The sequence below is a fragment of the Callospermophilus lateralis genome, unplaced genomic scaffold (assembly GCF_048772815.1).
Source record: "Callospermophilus lateralis isolate mCalLat2 unplaced genomic scaffold, mCalLat2.hap1 Scaffold_300, whole genome shotgun sequence".
NCBI lineage: Eukaryota > Metazoa > Chordata > Mammalia > Rodentia > Sciuridae > Callospermophilus > Callospermophilus lateralis.
In genome coordinates this window covers 333,000-347,428 of record NW_027513641.1, presented here as the reverse complement: position 1 = coordinate 347,428, position 14,429 = coordinate 333,000, and the positions used below count along the sequence as shown (strand labels likewise).

The 14,429-nt window shown below is 37.4% G+C and overlaps 1 pseudogene; it reads left to right on the top strand.

Annotated features, from left to right (window-relative positions):
• The window catches only part of LOC143388602 (phosphatidylinositol 3,4,5-trisphosphate-dependent Rac exchanger 2 protein-like), a 147,970-nt pseudogene that overhangs the window by 91,189 nt on the left and 42,352 nt on the right, over positions 1-14,429 (top strand).

Genomic DNA, 14,429 nt, shown 5'->3' with positions numbered 1-14,429 from the left:
TAAGGGTCTCTGGGTTCAATCTGTGGTACCAATAAAAAAAAAAAACAGAATCTCAGCTTATCCTCATTTTGAAAAGATTTACATGTTTATTAAAATGTAGAAGCCTTGGTCTGGAAGGTCCAGAGTTCCTTTCAAAATATGTTCTTGATTTGAGTAACTTTTACTATATTCTAACATTGACAGTAAGGAAATTGGCAAACTAATAATGGGAAAAGAGAAAGAAAAGAGAGAGAGAGAGGTCTTTGGATAAATTCTCCTGCTATTTCTGTTTTCTCAATTGAACAATCCAGCAAATTGCTTTATCCAGAGGTGTTGTCAAAAGCAACTGAAGCAATTGCATGTATGTCTGCCTCTGACAGATACCTTGAATTTTTATTTTAGAACTTTTTCATAGAAAAACAATCCTCCTTTATAATTATTTTCCTGTTTCCACTCATCTTATTGGTGCATGTCTATGGACAGTTTTATTTTTATTATACCATTAGATTCTTTCAAACCAGTACAGATAGAGAGTTCCGTATTCTGGGCAGTTTTTACTGGCAACACTTCTAACACCATATGTGTGGTTTTTTTCCCCCCCATGCCAAGCAAGATTCCTACTCTCCAGATACCAATGGGGTGTGCTGTAATTCAGTTCCAACACCTATTTCTGGGAGTTAGTATGGACGTCAGTCCCTCAAGACTGCCCTCTCCTCAGATGCCCTTGTAGGTTCCAGGTTTTCACCTGTATTTCTGACCAATTGGCTTTAAGGTCAGGGGTTCTCACACCCTCTTCTTAGATCCAATATTTGCTAGAAATATTCATGGAACTCAGTAGCACACTTCACTTACTATCACTAATTTATTATAAAGTATACAACATGAGCAGGTTTACAAGGTGAGCTGTGTCCCCAGTGTTTTGAGATGTGTACCCCTCTGGATGTATGCATATGTTTTTCTACTTGGGGGGATCTCCAACCTGCATTGTTTTTTAGTGGGTTCCATTATGTAATGTGTTTGGCTAAATCATTGGCTATTGTAACTGAACTTAATCTCAACCCACCCCCTACACCCAGAGGTCTGCAGGTGGAGTTGAAAGTTCCAGACCCCTAATTGCATGGTTGATTCCTTTGACCATCAGCCCCCATTTTGAAGTTATTTAAGGGCTCACTAACAATCACCTCATGAACACATTACTAGTATGTGGTTGAAAGGAGCTTGTCATGGATAACAAAAGGCACCCCTGTTGTCTCAATAGCTCTGTAAGTTGTAAGTATTTTAGAAGGTCCAGACCAAATATGTTTCTTATAGGGGCCACAGACCAAATATATGTTTCTTATCATATGACATCTGTTTATATCAATCATAGAAAGGGTTCCTAGGAAAGCTTAGTTGGATCCTGTCCAACTCATGGCAAAATCAGAAATATCTCAACTTCATTGGAGCACCATAATATTATTATGATAAGACATGATGTTAGTTATTCAAAATAAGATGAGCCTCAGTACCTCATCCCGAGGCTTTTATTTCTCATTTGGAATTATTCTTCTTTGGTGTAACAATATAAGTTAGGTTGGTTAATTGGTAGTTAGGAACTGATGTCTAACTATTCTGGGACTTAATTAGTTTAAGGTAAACCAATACACCCCTTTAGCCTATTTAAGACATACATTTTACTATCTTATTCTAAAAATTTGTGGTTTTAAATAAACAATTAAATTTATTTTTGTTTACTTAATATTATTATTGGATCTCCTGGTTTCTTTCATGCCACTTTAAGTGTTTTTCCACCAGTTGACTGATTCCAGGCTGAAAATCTATAGGAAGACATTCTATATAGAAATTTTTAGTATACTGATCAATGATGAATTTTCTCAATGAACTCTCCCTGAAAGAGGCTGTTTGGGAAACTTCAGGTATCCTAACCTCTCTGTTCAAAAACAATTCTTACATCTCCTTTGTCTTCTATAATATGCCCTTCTTTACATGTTTTTTTTTATGCTTTGAAAAAATATTCATTCAATGTTTAACACATTTTTAGAAACCCTTAATTTAAGTTGTGTATACACTTTTCATGAAAAAAAAAACACAAAATCACATCTGTAGTATTTATATTGGTATAACTAAATATACACATGGTCCACAGATCTAAGTGGTATAAAGATGAGATTGGTCATATTAAAGTGGTGAGGTTTGGATCACTCAAGCATTTGCTTTCTATAAAGTGCGTTTATTTTTCAAATTGTTAACAAGAATAGATGCTTCATTCATCGGATTTAGCCAACATTTAAAGAACTCTTGAAAAATTATTTGAGGCTCAAAATATTTGAGGAGATGAAAAAAAACCCTTCATGATGTTGACAAATTAAGATCGTCTGCATTGCAGAGGCACTTTACAAGTTCAACACCATGGCCATTATCGATGGAAAGAAGGAGCACGTGAGTCTGATAGTGGACAACGTCCACCTAGAGTATGGGGTTGTGTACGAGTATGACAGCACGCCTGGGATCAAGTGCGATGTTGTGGAGAAGATGATCGAGCCCAAGAGGTTCTTCAGCCTAACTGCCAAGGTAGGAGTGGACCTGTCACCACCAGTGGTTCCCTTCTAACTAAAACGACCTTATGAAATGCAATGGCTGTACATGTAGCAGCTTCTAGGTCCTTCAGCATCTTTTTCTTTTTTCTCTAGTATTGAGTATGTGTATGGTCTTACTTTTATTGATCATTTTGTATGATGAATTTAACTTGGATAGAACTCTTGCCCCAACTAATTGGGCAAAGACTTTCATACATTTAATAGGTTTGCAGCCTCTGTTAATTCAGTATTGTGGATATATTTCAGATAGTTTTCTTGACAGGTTTTTTTTTAATGCACATTATCCTCTGACCCTAGTCATTGAAGTCCTAAAATATAAGAAATTTCAAAATCTGCAAGTGTCAAAATTTCAAGAATCTTAGAAATCAGGTTATGAATAGATCCTACAAATAGAAATTTATACAAGTCATATTTGGAAAGGACATCACCATATGGTCCTTAGACAAAAACAAGATTAGGGAGGAAGCAAATTTATATCCAAATGGATGAAACACATGACTCTGAGCTTTCTTTTCATGGTGTTTCTAAAAGTTGAGTCCCTCAGACTCCTTCTGTGACCTCCAGTGTTTGTTTCTGCTTTGCTATCATTCTAAGAGAATTCAGATACTTCAAGAAAAATAAGATATATTTCTCTTACTTTTATTTTTTCATTTTATTTTTCATTTTAAATATGTGTAGTTGAGGCAGTTGCCAGTTAAAATATATATTTTTTAAATTGTAGTGGGAGAAAGTAATGTGGAGATCTAAGTGATCCATTTTAAAAATAAATATTTTACTTTTTTGTTTTATAGTCTGGATTACAACTTTAAAAAAACACAATTATTCATCATTATGAGGCTGTTGCGTCATTGTATGTATCTATTGATATATATTTCCTAACCACAGTTCCTTTGCAACTATGTTAATCAGCCAATGGAAACCATGCAAGAGTTTGAAACCACATTATTATAGTTAGTTATTCTTATTTTTCATGTATTTCAAGTTTGCAGAATTGTGTGGATTATTCTACATATAATTATGTCTGTACTGCAAAAATCATTTCCATTTTACAGATGAAGAAAGTCAAAAGAATTAAGGCAGTTAGCCTGGAGCATGCTGCCAATGATTAGGCCAACTCTGATTTCTACTCTAATGGCAAAATGAAAAATTCATACTAACAGGGAAGTGGAGGTAGGAAGAGGCTGAAAGAAATAAAACATCAACACATTTTTGTGACTTACACAGTATTATAAAAATATTGGTAAGGGTTAGATCAATCCCTGTGATCTCTAACAGTCATAAGACACCATGTAATTCTCAATCCATTGGAAATTCTAGTGACTTAAGGTAAACAACACACACACATAAACACACACACAGCCTTACAATTGATTCAAATATTCAAAAAATTTTGCTAATTGAAAACATTATATGGATGCTTTTACATGATGCTTTTATCACCTAGAGCTTAGACACAGCATAAACATTAGTTTATACTTTACCCTGATAACTGTTTATTTGTTCATCCCTTCTGTAAACATTTGTTAACTGCACTGTCTGTGCTGGGCTCTCTGTAAGAGGACACTATTGCTTTTTCTGGCTTTTTATTTTTATTTTTTATTTTTTGTTCTCCCACCAAATTGAGCGGGGAAAAAATGTTCTGGGTTACTCTGACTCAAAATATAGGAAATATGTTCCCACATCAGATGTCTGATCTGTCCAGTAGGGAGTCTTTGAAGTCCACTTACCTCCCCAAGCAGCCTTTTTATACTTAGCAGAAGGTGTAACCTGAGTGTGCATGACAAGTAGAACACTCCATTTGCATTGGAGAAGGAAATATTTGAGTGTAAGGATCAGAGGGGACAGAGGCCAGAAAGCAGAAAGAAGGCCAGGGGGCGGTGGGGAGGTGGAGGTGAGGGGTTGGGGGGAGTGGCCAGTTCTCCAGTAAGGTCTAAATCTTTGGCAGGGGCCTGTTAGAAAGAGTTGTAGAAGTGTTGTGCCTTTTGGAACTTTGGAAGGAATTTGTGTTTCATTCTTATATTGATGAAGACTAATGGGAAGGCTTTAAGCAGGGGGATGATTTTATCTACTTGAGGGTTTTAAGTAATCATGCTTTTATAGGGATGGATTGCAAGGGTAGGAATAGAGAAATTGAGAACAGTTGGAAGCAATTACAATAGTTCATTTAGCAATGATGACAGCAATGAGAGTGGAGGAGACAGAAAATTAGATGGATTTGGGGATATGTTTTGGAAATAGAATATGCTATAATAGTTTTTAAATTTTGTGTGTATTTATATCATAGAAGACTAATTAAATTTCCCCCTCAAAATGATGTAATTGCTTAAAATTTGGGATGTAAGATTTAAGATTATTACTTATCTAGATATATATGAATATTATGTAACCATACATGAATTTTATATTGTTTATATTGTAAGTGAAAATAAGTCCATATGTTTATATATGGATGAGAATGTGCATGAATGAATACCCAAAGGACTGTCATTGTTGACTGCATTGGGTAGAATGAGACAAGGGGTAGAGGGCCATTATTTTTTGTTTAAGAACTTTCTGTGATGTTTGGGTTGTTGAACATACATTACTTTCACAATTTTCTAAAAGTCCAGTCACATGAGTAAGTGATATCGAGATTGCAACCTGCCTGCAACACCCATTAACTCTCTTTCCATGACTACTGAACTTGGTTCATCTGAGTTGGGAAGGAGTCCACAAATGGGTCATGTTGGAAGTTGTAGGGAAGAAGATCCTCCTTTTACTTCTCCATTTCTGTGTAGTCTGTGATAGTACTTTGAAGTAAAATTCAAAAGCTCTTAGCAAATGCAAACTAGCTTTATTCTCATTTTGATCACATTTTGAAAAAGAGAATCATTCTGCTTCAGAGATGGATCTGTAAAAGATGTGATGGGGCTCAGGCAGATTCTGGGTGTCAAACTGGTCCCTTGTGTCTGTGTTATTTTCTTTCTTTTTTTAAATTTTCTTTTTCTCTCCATTCCTTCATATGACAAAGACGCTGGAAGTAGCTTACTGGAACATATACGAAAAGGGTGAGCTGTTAAACACACGCATGCACACACACACTCAAAACTTTGGGAACCACTGTAGATTGGGTGGTAAATTGCTTCATCTGCTTCACAGAGGACCAAGATAATACAGTATTAACCAAGATGGATGGATGGATGGATTGATTGATTTTTTTTTCACATAAAAGCCCATCCTGTCAGGAGTACAATGTTACTTGTTAATCTTAGGAATATTCTGCCATGTATGGTTTTGCTCTTCTAGGGATATTACTATCTTCTTCGAGGTCAAAGCTGCTTCACTATCATGTCTATGCTGTGACCCTTCAGAAGGGCAAAGAGGAAGTACAAGGTAAAAAGAGTTTGCTTTTGCTGCCTGACCCAGAAATTATCCACATCATTTCTGTTTAACCCTTATTAGTTATTTTTTTAAAGAGAGACTGGGACGTATTTTCTCAGACTTTCACTGGGATCAACTAAAATCTGGGGAGTATTATTACAGAAAGGAAGAAGAGGAGAATGGGTATTGGAGAAAAATTATCAATATCTACACCATAGTAAAACTGTATTAGAATAGATGGTACTGGCCACCAGGGGAAAGGTCATAAGGTCCCAAGATTCTATTTAGGTTCTAAAATTAAATACTATATTTGGCCTTCTACTTCCTGTATTCAAAATGTAAAGACAAACAGCCTGTTATATTTTTGCAGCATCCCTGTGAAATAGACATTTTGTATAAGAGAAGCATAGCTTTTCTTGGGCTAAAATAAATCTCTCACACAGATATTTATGGTACTGCCCATAAGCATACCATCGAGAAAGAAAGAAGGGCTTCAATAAAAAACATCTGTTTTACATTACAGATTTTTTTTTTTAAAGAGAGAGTGAGAGAGGAGAGAGAGAGAGAATTTTTTAATATTTATTTTTTAGTTATCAGTGGACACAACATCTTTGTTTGTACGTGGTGCTGAGAATCGAACCCGGGCCGCATGCATGCCAGGCGAGCGCGCTACCACTTGAGCCACATCCCCAGCCCCCCATTGCAGATATTTTTAAAGCTCTCTTTAATGAAAGCTGATGGCGTAGATGAAAAACCCAGTCTATTCAAAGCAAATCTGTTGTGGGATGGGGCAGGAGGAATAGGAAAATATTAACTAATATGCACTTTTTCATTCTTTCTCTGTTTTTTGGTAGGAAGTGCTGGGGATTGAACCCAAGGCCTTATGCATGTAAGGCAAACACTCTACCAACTGAGCTATATCACCAGCCCCTAATGTGTACTTATCATGTCAAGAGTAGGGGCACATGCACAGTTGTTCCAGGATGCTTGCCCTTCCATACTTACAGTCTAATCAAAAGGAAAAGCCAAAGGGACATGAGGAATACAAGTGCCCACTTAACCTGCTAGGGATACCCCTGAATGGCTGAAGTTGCTAGCCCCATATAACCTAGTTTACATGGTGCTTCCTAGAGTTATGAGCTCACAATAGTGTGTGTGTGCATGTATGTGCATGTGTGTGTGCATACACACATACATGTGCATGTGTCCTGTGTTTTCCCTTTCTCCCTTTCTTTCACAGTTCTGGGGTGGAACCCAGGACCTTGAGCATGCCAGGCCTATGCTGCTCTGAGCTGGGATCTTGCTAGGTTGCCCAGACTGGCATTGAATTTGCAATCCTTTTGCCTGAGCCTCCCAAGTAACTGGGGTTTTTGTCAGGCTACAACAGCTATCTAGCATTGCATGAGGTATTTTCTAGTTTTCTTATATTGTAGAATTTACCAAAACAGTGAAATGAGGTACACATTTCTCATTTCATGGAATGGAGTGCCCGAAGTTCAGGATGGTAAAGTAACTTGCCAGAGCACTCAGTTGGCAATAGCAATGGGATTTGAAACGTGCTCCCTTTTATACTAACACAGGTCGTTGTTCATTTACCTGACTTTGTGTTACACAGTTCAGTGTGGTTCTGACTGGAAAAGCAATAGGATTTCAGTAAAGAAAAAGTCATTGTGGATTGAATAGTCACCAAATAGTAGGTCCTGTAAGTTGGGTTGATTTGTCAGAGTGAAGGGAAAGATGGCATAAAGAGTGACCTAAGTTCAGGCAGAGATACAGAAATGAGACTGCTCTTATAGATAAAGAATCAGCATAGTCCCTGAACTAGAAATGAAGATCTGAGTGTGGATGTAATTAAAAAAAAAACCTGACAACATTTGACTTTTCCAGTGATATTTTGGAATAGCATAATAATCAGACTTGTTTGTAAGAAAATCACTTTCTCAATTGCATAAGGTATTGGTGGGAGAAGAGCCACAGCAGGGAGGTTGGTAAGTGGTCTTTACCTGTGGAAGTGCAAGTTGATGGTGGTGTGGACCCTGTAGCAGTATTGTAAATGGAGAGGATCATTCCAAGATACCTGTAGGGGGTTAAAAATGGGCAGACCTGCTGACATCGTTATAGCAGATGAAGACACTGTCATTTCTTGGTTTATTGTAACAAACTGAGGTGTGCATGTGCAGAAAATGAGAAGCATGTACATTAGGGTTTCACCCAATGTTGGAAATTCTCAAAATCATCATCTTAGTGAGTGAGAAATACGTTCTATTTAATTGTTCGTAACTAGCATCCTGTAAGCTTTTAAGTTAGAAATGGACAGGCAAATGATTTCATTTATGGGAAATGATTTTATTTTATTTTTTGTGCCAAGGAACACTCTACCACCAAGCTACACCCCTAGAGCCACAGGAAGTGATTTTAGATAACAAAAAATAATATCATTGCATTATACAGAGCCCTTTTCTGCACTTGATCATTCTCTGAGTCTCAGAACATCTGTGTGTACTGACATACCATACTGCTTCTTCCTCAAGAAGGTGACATTTGCCTCCAGTCACATAACTGGCAAGTAGCAGACCTATGGAATGCTGCCTCACTTATTTTCACGTTCCATTTAGAAATAAAAAGAAAAATCTGGTCAGAAACATCAGGACAAAAGTGCTTTAAAAGTTAATCTTACCATCTTCTTACTTGGCCTTAAATATTCTTAAAATAATTGGTCATCTTTTCGCTAGAGAAGCCAGGTTAGCGAGAAGATATTTCAAGGATCTTTTCACTTTCAGTGAAATGAAGATACTTAAGACTCCTAATAGGTTATATGAGGTTAGCTTCAGTTACATATCAAATGCATGTCAACCAAAAACACGTGTGAATATAGACTTTAAATTTTTTTCACATATTTATTTAAAAACTGTATTAGCAACATATTTTTCTTCCAGATGAAAGTTTCAACACTCCTCTTTTTGTGAAAGAAGATGTATCCATAGAAACTAAAATCTTAATGAGCCAGGCTTTATTTTATTTTGACTGTAGAAGTTTTAGGTTTTAAAAATAGTAACCAGCTGATTTCTGTCATTTCTATAGCCAGGATATAATAATAGATTTCCTGTTCTCAGACATCTTATGATAAGGTTGGCCCATATTGAAGGTTGTACTGAATCTTGAGCAGACATTCATTTTCTGTGGAACAGGGTGTGTAGACAGTTCAGATGTAAATCTATTCCCTGTTTTGAGAAACATTTGCCTTGTAAATTGTCTGGGAAACTCTTCTAAATTTTAGAGTCATTCTTTTACTTAATACCAATTCCATAAATGGACTTTTCCCTGCTATTGGGGTTACTTCCTGGATATGCATTCAGAAGATAGTTTCTGTTTGTACAAAAATAGTATAAGTAGGAATTAGAAGTCTTACTTTGAACATTCCAGGTACTTTTACTTATCTAATGCTAACTCAGACTCTTCAAACTACTAGATGGATTTGGAAACTTGCATGCAAAATTCTTCCCTGTGTCCCCTTACAAGACAGTCTAATACAGAACTTTTGTATCTCCGTGCCCAACAAATTTTATACTTCATTGAAATGGGAGACTAAATGGGAACCTCTCTGCATAGTAATAGCTTACTTGCTTTGTATTATTTCTGACTTAGCCAAATGACTATCATTAAGTTTAAATATGTGGCCATGGTCAATAATTCATGAGTTAGCTACCAATGTATTCAAAACTTGAATTTCCTGCTGTAAAAACTGTTTCTTCCCATCAATATACAAATGTGCTGTCATAATCACCTTTATTAGAAATAAGTGCTTCCCTTGCCTCTTACACTTCTCTCTACCTCCTGTTCCAATTCTTTGATCTTCCTGAAAAGATCTTTCTATAGCCCTGTCTGTACCTGTTGTCTCACCTGCTCTTTCTCCTTAGCATGCTCCAGGTGGATGCTGGAACCCACCACATGACTGAAATGGCTCTATTTTGCAACAGCCTGTTAATGTCCTGATTGAATTCCTTTTCTTAGTTTTCCTGATGCAGTTGACTTCGAGCTTCTAATTAGCATTCTCTGTGACACCCTGGGGGCCTGACTTCTGTCCTTTCTTCTTGTTGGTGGCTCATTCAAAGTGTTCTATGCTGATTTTCCTCCTGACCTCTTGATTGACCATGCCTCAGGAGATCTCAGTCCCCGTGACTTCTCCATCTGACCTCCATGGATCTCACAGACTTTGTGTGTTTGACATCAGCCCCTGATCCCAGCCCTCTGCACACCCATCCTTCTGTTGATTTATCTTCTTCACCCCCTTTCTCTCAATTCTGTTTTGGCTCTATCTTCAGAATACGCAGGCTTTCCTTACTGCCTCTATCACTGATGGCCCCTTGGTGAGCCACTGCCATCTCTCTCCTGTAGGTGGTCCTTCTTCTGCCCCCTGTGCTCAGCCAGGTTTTTCCTCAAGGGTTTTGCATTTCCATCCTGATAAGAGCCACATTATTACGTGTCTTTCCTCTTGCCGAATGCAAATTTTCAGAAGTCAAGAACCTTTGTTTTATTCATTGATGTTCCCCCCCACATGCCTAGGACAGTGCCTGGTACACAGAGACCATGTGTGATCTCTAATGGTCCCTCCATATTCGGGGTTCTGCAACCACAGATTGAACCAACCACAGGTCAAAAATATTCAAAAAACATTAAAAATACTACAAATATGCTGAGAGCCATTGCCAAGTAGGAATGACGCATGGCAATTTCTTTGTCAGCCTACCCAATGTCGCTTAGAGGAAGGAATCTCCGTATTGGACCCAGGTCATTTGCAGTGACATTGCATGTAAGGTGACCTTGCTCAAAGACCAGGGCAGATCCAGGTTTCGGGTGTATCCTCCTGGGATTAGGGAGTATCCCACTCCTTGGGTTTAGGGCGGTTCCAGGTTTAAGGTGTACCCTGTTGGAAATAGGGTGTATCCTGCTGCCTCAGGCTCACCGCTCCTTGAGTTCCCATTGAGTTCTCATGGGATTCAGAGAGTATTTGGGATTCAGAGCCTGGTGGAGTGTGTGGATTTTGCCCAGAACATGGATTTTTCCAGAACGTGTTTGTAGAGTGCCGGTGTGAGTTTGGGAATAAAGAATTGCTGTTTGAATCTAAAAGGCTGTGAGTCACTCGTGATTTTGTGCCCAGCCAGACTGTGGCACAAATAATTATGCTGTATAACAACTATCTACATAGAATTTACATTGTATTAAGTATTATTAGTCATCTAGAAATGATATAGGAGAAGGTGCAATAGGTTATACAAAGTACTATGTCATTTGATAAAAGGAATTTGAGTATCTGTGGTTTTTGATGTCCCTGGAAAATCCTGGAACAGATCCCCTGTAGATACCAAGGAACAAATGTAATAGTTAAATGAATAATAGTGGCAGTAAGTTCAGGCTATGCTATTCCATAATGGTTCTAATGTGAACATATATTTACGGGATATTATTTTTTATACTTATCCATTAATTTAACCTAGAAAACATAGAGAGTGATCCTTGAAGACTTTGTTTTTATTCTTTTTAATGACAAAATGATTACTCCAGTAGTAAAATAAGTAGGTAGAATCATGGTTATAGTTTTTAAGCAAGAAGGGAACATAGAGATTATATAATTCATATCCCTTATTTTGCTACACATGATGAAAAGACCCTGATTTGTTTGATGTATTATTAACTACCATGACAGCTGCTAGGAACACACAGGAAGCTCATGAATTTTAGTCCTCTGCTTCGGAGACTACAGTTCAGTTCAACTCTGTGAGATACCTATCAGTGCCCAAGATGGATATAGTCATTACCTTCTTGGAGTTTACCATCTGCTGTCTGAGCTGGAGATGAGCAATTATTTACAATTACAAAGAGAGTGACAGTGTGCTACAACCTAGCATGTAGCCAGGAAAAGGGAACATAGCTTGGGACTCAGGGAAGCCCTCTTGATGATTTGCTAGAATCTGAAGATGCATAAGAAAAAGTTTGGCCATAAGAGAAGAAGAAAATTCTAGGTACATTGAACAACCTATAAATAAAAGCTCAGAGTCGGTAGATTGTGTATGAGAGGAACCATGTGAAAAAGCCTGAGGGAACTTAGAGGACAAGGGAGGAGAGTTTGGATAGATAACAAGCTGTGTAAGAACTGGATTTCAGGAAGCTTTATAGACCATGGCAAGGAGTAGATAGACTTGAATGGTAGACTGTTGTAAGTTTTCAAACAGTGGAGTAGATACCCTTGGAAGTCATACATCATTTTAGTATCAGTTTATTGTCAATGTCATAAAAGCAGAGTGACCACTGATCTGCAAGTTGATTTTGACCCCCAAACACAGCAATGATTAGGAGACATGGGCAGTACAGTTGTCCAGCCATTCTGGTCAACACTACAGTACTTTGCTGTTTGGCCTGGACGTCTGCTTTGAATTGGCTTTCTGATGATACTTTAAATAATTCCATCTTCTTTCACCCTGGACCTGATAGCTATCCTATTTTTTAAATCTTGTCTTGCATCCTCTCTATTGCTTCTCTATTGCACTCTCTCACCTTCTGTCAGCCAGTGGAATACAGTCCTAATAAGTTGTATTGTTCACTGAGGTTCATTTATTTTAGCACATAGCTTGCATTCAGGAGTTTCAAACAAATCCTGCATTTGCTGTCCATATTGCTTTGCTTCATTAAAAATGTTTGGGTTTTGAAAGAGCAGTTTAAATTCCAATAACTTAGAATTTATGTCACTCATTTCAGTTGACATGATTTAACTTTCTTTTGATTTTTGTTTTGGATGACACAGGTGAAATGTTTTGATTTATTACTACTGTGTGTTCAGTTGCTTTTTATTTCTTCTGTAATTTACAATTCTCTTGGGTGCTGAGGAATCGAGGTTGGCTCACCTTCAAACAAGCCAAATCTAAGATCTCCGCATTGCACAGCAGTAATTTCTGCCCTACCAACTGCCATGTCAATGTGATGGAAGTTTTTTATCCCAAAACATCAACCTCTCTGGGGAGTGGCTTTTGTGTTCAGCTGGATAGTAGGAAGCATAATTCTCAGGATAAAGAAAGTAAGTCTTCTGAGCAAGGTATGTTGGCTTTTGAAATTTTATTATACATGAACATTTAGGCAATTACAAGCATTGCTGCATTTTATAATATGCTAGATTGCTGGTATGCAAGCAATCCTTCCCTTTAAAAAAAGAATTCTCACGTGGATAGTTATATCCATGGATAAGTGTATACAGAGTGAAATTGGAGTTAGGCATTCATTATTATTATTCTTTCAAGAAAGACAGTAGCTCTTGCCTTCCTCATGTCTATGATAAGCATAGCTCATCTTGAGTGTGAAAGCCACTAATCTGAAATGGCTTTATAAATTTGGGGAAAATCCCAGAGGAACTGGTTAGAAATGCATTAGTGCCAATCTGCATCATTTCAGTGAGATGAAGGATCGGACTATGTGTAGCTTTTCATTACTGCTCCCCACAAGATTTAATTCCTCAATTAAATTCAGTGCTGGATTGGGATTTTGTTTTATACCAGTGTGAACCTCTAAAATGTATTGGACTGGATAGTCATATATTTAAGGTAATAAATATTACTGTGGAATAATTTTTATTCCTCAGGGAAACTCAGCCCTCTGGTGTACATTCAGCACATCATTACGACCATGGCAGCCACTTCAGGACTGTCTCTGGGACAGCAAGATGGCCATGGTCTTTGGTATTTGTTGAAAGAAGAAGACTTAGAAACTCAAGATATCTATCAGAAACTTCTGGGCAAAATCCAGACTGCACTGAGAGAAGTGGAGATGTGTTTTTTTTCAAATAGATGAGTAAGTGTTTTATACTATACTTTAAAGTTTGCCTAATAAACAAGTAGTAGAAAGTGGGACTTTTGAAAAATTTATTTGTTCTATAGATTTAGGTAGTGAAGGAAATTTGTGCTGATCATGCAGGTTCTCTTCATTCCAGTATTCCATGGATAGATAGATATTTTAAGTAGACACTTAATACCAGGGAAGAGAATGACAAAATTCTATCTTATAGAGGAAAACTAAGTCTCAGTGTGAAAATATGATGTGAATAATATGTTTGAAACTGTAACAGCTGTGTATGAGGATTTTCTTGTTATCTTTTGCAGTTCAAATTCCTGATATTTGATGTATGTACACTGGAGATATTTATGAAAGATGCAAAATATAATAAATGTTTAACATAGTTGTTAAATGAGCAAATATAGAAAATGTACCTCCAGGACCAATACTTCTTTTATTTTCTGTTTCACAAACTGGCCTAGAAAACAATAACCCAAATTGCTTGGCCAGGAAGCAGTTAATGAGGAGTTTATTATCTATCTTAATCCTAATTCTTATTAAGAATTTGACAGTTGGTATCTGGGCACTGTGGCTCATGCCTGTGATCCCAGCAGCTTGGGAGACTAAGGCAGGAGGATTACACTTCGGAGGCCAACCTCGGAAGCAAGCAAGGCT